Below are 6,012 nucleotides of genomic sequence, written 5' to 3'. Positions count from 1 at the left end.
CGGAGTGGCTGCGCTGGTGACGTCACCCGCCTCTGAGGGCTGGACGGCCCATCAGCTGCACAAGCATTGGTCGAGGAGAACGTCAGTCACGCTGGCCCCGCCCCTAGGATCCCCCTCGCTGGAGCTGGTGTCCTGTTACTCATTCTGGGAAGACCAGATTAACGGCCGTGTACGGGGTGGGCGGGGCAGTCATGCTGGCGGCCGTCACTGCAGATATGAGGTGTGAGGCAGGAGCTGGATATAGTCGCACCGAGCCTCTGGACGGCTACCAATGGCGGTGGCTCACACGAGCCCCTTGACGTGTGCAGGGCTCCAGTGTTCTAACGTGCAGAGGAAAGCCTGTTGTTTTCCTCCCAGTCCCCCAGAAAGAAAATGGTGTCATGTTTTATCACATGCTGTAGAGCGTCTCCTGCAGGCAGTGCTTCCAGGGAAGAAAACATGTTGGAGCAGTATGGAGGTGGCGGCCTGCCTACTGCTACATAGGGAGTGGCGGAGAAGTCGCCCCACAGGCTCAGTGCACAGCGCCCCGCCAAGAGGCATCCTGAAGAATGTAACCGCATGACAGACTAGCAGCTACAGGCTCAGGCGGCACCGCCAGGAATCCCTCACATCATACTGAGCCGGCCAGGTGGTTTCCCACCGGACCCCAGGGGGTCACACACCGAAATAAACAACATACCTGGGCTTTATGCACAACAGTTCTTTAATGGCGGGGAACGGGCAAGCAACAACTCTAGCAACGGAGTCGGTGGTATTAACCTTGGGTTCCATGGGCAACCTGACAACCGTCCCGTACAGGGTGCCATATCGCGCATTGAAAAATGGGGGAACATCACAATCTCCTGCCGTGGCAGGGATGAAGGAAACCTGTTTCCATGTGAAAATGCCTTGTATCCAGGGGGGTTCCACATAGATTGTGAGGGCGATATCGGGCCATGAATCACAACCCGATATCGCCCTCACCAGTGTGAAGCCGGCGCAATAAACAAATTATTGCTCATCATCATGTTGGTAGCCGAGTTTACATAGAATGGCTGTCGCTTAGATTCGCTGTTGGCTATTTGGAGAGTCGTCTACTACAAAGCCACTCTTAGCCATCAGTTCAGCACAAATATCTGAAAGGAGATCCTTTCTACAGCTTGCTATATATAGGCTCCGTGCACACGGGCGGAAATTCTGCAGCCGGATTTCCCGCAGAATTTCCGCCTGTGCCCGCCTACATAGGATTGCATTGCAAAACGCAATGCTACGCACACAGCCGCGATTTGTCCGACAGAAATGTCAGTAGGGCCAGGCCTGCTCCGCTCTGCGCATGCGCCGGCTAGCTGGCAGCCGGCGCATAGCAGAGACAGAAGACGCCGGGAGCGGGGAGCCGCAGGTCTCTGCAGGGGCGCGGGTCTGCATCCCGCTGTGAGAATTCTCGCAGTGGGATCTGACCCGGCCGTCTGCAGGCGACCATAGTGATATGTAGAGGCTGCAGAAGCCGAAGCATGTGACATTTTTAATTAAAGCCTTTTGCAAAAATGTTTTTTTAACCCACAATATATTTAAAGTTTAAAAATTACAGTTTTCGACAAACAGAGCTCATTCAACTGTAAACAGCTGTAGCTCCAGTTATATATCAGGGCTACGGATGTGCTTTTGGTGTCACTAAAAGCATGTCGGTAACCCTTACAAAATCAGAGCTCCAGCCGTTTAAAGTGGGGTCGGGAATACTGAATTTACAGCTGTTAGTTTTCAGTCAGTGTATGTAGAGGAGAGAGGGAGGGGAAAGCAGCAGAGAAGATCTGTAAGTCTTCTATGTGTCCCTCCGTCCCAGGTGAGGGGTTATAATCATTTTAGTTTACGTTAATATGGGGTCTTTTTTCCCATAAAAGGAGGGAAATGATGAGGATTTTCTGATCTAATCACTCCTCTACACTGTTTAACCCTACAAATGCTGCAGTCATTGCTGGCCATAGAGTCTAAATGTTTTTGCAGAAAAAAAAAACGTTTCCCCTTACACAAGGCTTTAAAGGGAACCTGTCGTGTCCACACAGCACCATAAACAAAGCTATGGATAGAGGTACTGTCCTTCAGGCTAGTGGACACAGAGGCCTCCCACAACATGATGCTCTGTCCTAACCCACGGTGCCAGAGGCTATTTTTTTGCACAAGAAGCTGCCCCTGCCCAGCACCACAATGTGAATGATAACGTGTCTCTAGGGTTTAAGAACGCTGTCAGTGGCAAGATGTACCTGACCACAAAATGTTGTCAATGTCCTGCAGGGGGGGCATGAAGTCGAAAGTGGCGGTCCACGTTTCATGGTGCCCTCAAGAGTTGTGGGACATTCATCCTTGTCTGTTCCCTCCTCCCCCTGTGCTCCTTCTATTCCTCCACCTCTTCATACTACTTTATTACACCCCTAACATCGACACAGATATCCATGTGACAAAATCCGATCACCATGCTGCTGTGCACATGGTAAAGCCCAAAATGCTGTCCTAAAACTCATATGTCTAGGAGAGTGCAGCAACATGGCTGACCAGCTGTTGACAGCTCTGCAGGCCCAGGCTGACTGGTGGCTGACACAGCACAATTTAAAGCTAGGCAAGTTTGTGTGTGACAATGGGGCCAACCTGCTGACAGCCCTCACATAAGTATCATGTGATGATCCTGGTAGTGCAACACTTCTTAAACAATTACCCAGGTTTATATCCAGTGCTGGTAAATGCTAGGAAACTGTGCTCACATTTTTGACCTTTACACCTAGCCGCCTCTCATCTGGTGGAAGTGTAGCGACAGTTTGGGCTACCATCCAACCGTCTCATCTATGACTTGCCTACATGGTAGAATTCTAGAGAGCGGTCATAGAGTACCAGATGGTGTATACCATTAGCAGCCACTGTATGGAGGGCAGTTACTTGACACCTGTGGAGTAGCTGCAGATCAAAGACATGTGTGCCGTTTTAGTCTGCTTTGAGGAAGCAACCAAAATGGTCAGTCATGATGACACACTGATCAGTATGACCATCCCTGTTGTCTGCCTGCTGGAACACATGTTACAGAGTCTTGGAAGCAATGATGTGTTGTTGTCACAGGAAAAGGAGGAAAAGATACCAATTTTCAAACTGCCTGGTCAGTCCGCCATTATTTAACACAGTATGGAGGGTGGTTTTGGACAAAAAAGGGGATGTCTACTCCAACATGTTACTCCACCCATGGAAGAAGTATAGAGGAAGGGGTAATATAGGACCAGAGGCAGGGGAGGGGACTATGCAACTTTCCATCCATCACTAACCACAGCTATTCTTCATGGATGTGGGACCAGTCAGATGACACTCTTAGGCCTGATCCTGAGGAGAGTAGGCAATCACCTTTAAGCACTTTAAGACACATAAGTATTTTTATGCTGCAGTGCTTGCAGAAGGACCGTCACATTGTCCACATCAAAATATCAGACTGTTACTGGGTGGCCACCCTCCTTGATCCTTGCTACAAGGTTAAAATGACAAATCTCATTCTAGCAGTGGAGAGTGACTTCAAAATATGACACTATCAGAGTGTTAAGCAGCTTAAACACAGTATTGCCCCATGGCCGTGGGGATGTGGCTCATGGTGGACGAGCAGGAAGTCGCCGCAGCACCATCACCACCTGTGGCAGGAGAAGTCTAACAGAGGTGTGGCATAGTTTTTTTTCAGCCTGCCGCGAAAGCATAGGGTAGGACTGACAGCCACTGCAGCACTTATCCATGATGGTCCAAGAATATGTCAGCTCCCTCATGGGTCTACTCAGACATGGCATTGGCCCTTTTGATTTCTGGGTGTCTAAGCTGGATGAGAGGCCAGAGCATGCACAACATGCTTTAGAGGTGTTTGCCTTCCCTGCTCCCAGTGTGCTACCAGAAAGGGTGTTCAGCACAACTGGGTGTGATAATTGGCCAATGCATTCGTCTAACAATGTAGATCACCTGACATTTTTTATTAAAGTTGTTTTTATTGAAAGAAATTTTTTGTGTAATAATTACACAAAACTTTCCCTCGCATGCAAATTACATAACAGTAACCCTGTGATCATACCCACTGTGGTAGGGGTTATATTCCAGGGGGATTTGTGTCATGTGTCCTTTTTTTTTTTAAATTTGTCTTTATTAAACAGGTTGAAACATACATTCAGTATTATCGTAGTTTTGCAGGATTTTTCTTTGTATCTTGTATCGACCTGCATTTTTTGTATTTTTATAAAACATAAAATAAAACATTAAATCAAACAAATTATATATATTAAATCAAAACTTTGACCCATTTTGACCACAGGTTTTTGTTTTTTTTGGTCTACTGACCTGTTTGTTGAGGATCTGCAAAACTTTGTGGAGGCCCCGCACGGCTACGGCACGGTCATGTGTCCTTTAATCGATTCTCTGTAATTCTCCGGAATTTTGTCTGTCATATTTCTCAGTCTACCTTGTATGGAAGGGAAGGATTGGGGGGGAGGGAGCGGAGAAAAGTGGAAGAGGAGGGAGAAATGAGGAGTGGGGGAACAAACTTCGGATCTGACCTTTTGACGCTTTTCAGCAGCATAAGTTAGGCCTCATGTCCACAGGGAAAATCAGGCCCGCGCGGATTTCTGCTGCGGATGCACTATAAATTGTCTTTCTTTTTTCATGCGGGAGATCAATTGAGATATGAGCTCCCGCATACGTGATCCGCACTAAAATGGAGCATGTAGCGTTTTTTTTTCACGCGCGTGAAATCCGCAAATCACTTAAAATACCATCCGCAGCTATTTAATAACCTGCAGGTGGTCAATGCTTTCCTATGGGATGCGGATTTGCGTTTTTTTTCACGCATGGATTTGCTAAATAGAATTATTCAGTGGACATGAGGCCTAACAATAAACCAAGTCGACACCCTACTTATTACTGGTTTGATTTCTTGCTTCTCTTGCATATTCTCAGGTAAGCCCGAGTTATTGCTCTCAATCATGCGTTTCTAGCCCACATGCGGATCCTGGATCGGGGGATCCCCTGATATGGATCTCTCCATATACCATGTGGACATTTTAAAGGATACCTCTATGGCCCTCTGCACTCTATTTGGTAGGATGTGTATAAAGCTCTCCCATACCTCTGAGAACCTTTTCACCTGCGACTCCCTCTGGAGGAAGGCCTCCATCTGAGCTCTCCAGAAACAGTTTGAGGGGGGGCTGCGTCGATCCATGTATGCAGGATTGTCTTGACCCAGCCATGTTCTATTTGCATATCCGTGAAAACAGATGTTTGTTGTAACCAATCTATGGTTATCCTGGTTATCGCCACGACATTGTAAATTCTTATGTTGGGGAGATTTATTCCGCCATTTTGTTTTGATTGTCTTAAAATATTAAACAGGATTCTAGTTCTTCCACCCTTCCAAATGAATGTGCATCAGAGGTAGCTTATTCTTTTCTCATCCGCGGGGGTGAGGTATTTTAGGAGAGTGTGTAATCTATATAGAAGACATGGCAATTCAACCATTCTGAACAAGTGACATTTGCCTATATATGAGAGAGGGAGTTTCTGGCATTTTAGGAGGGTTTGTTCCAATGCTGTTATGTATGGTTTTATGTTGGCCTGATATATTTTATGGTATGTCCTCAGTATGCAGACCCCAAGGTATGTAATGAACCGTGTGCGCCATTGGAAAGGGTACTGGTGGGTCCAGGTTGGGATATGTGAGCCCCTTAGTAGTAATGATTAGATTTTCTCCAGGTTAAGAGTGTATCCTGAGAGCGGACCTAATACCTTCAGATCTCGGAGGATTTCTGGGAGTACGTTAGCTGGGTCTTTGATCCAAATGAGTACATAATCTGCAAAGGCGTTTACCTAGATGTTCGAACAATATTTGTGAGGAGATGTTGATGGTGGGCATGGCTGTAGGTGGAATAGTAAGGAGTCCAAAGAAAAGTTGAAAAGATGGGGCGAGAGTGGGAAACCCTGTCTGGTTCCCCGAAACATGTCTATTGGTTGTGTGTTGTGTCCATTTATTGTCAG

Source organism: Eleutherodactylus coqui, chromosome 1 (genome assembly GCF_035609145.1).
Source record: "Eleutherodactylus coqui strain aEleCoq1 chromosome 1, aEleCoq1.hap1, whole genome shotgun sequence".
Taxonomy (NCBI): Eukaryota; Metazoa; Chordata; class Amphibia; order Anura; family Eleutherodactylidae; genus Eleutherodactylus; species Eleutherodactylus coqui.
This window is presented reverse-complemented; position numbering follows the sequence as displayed.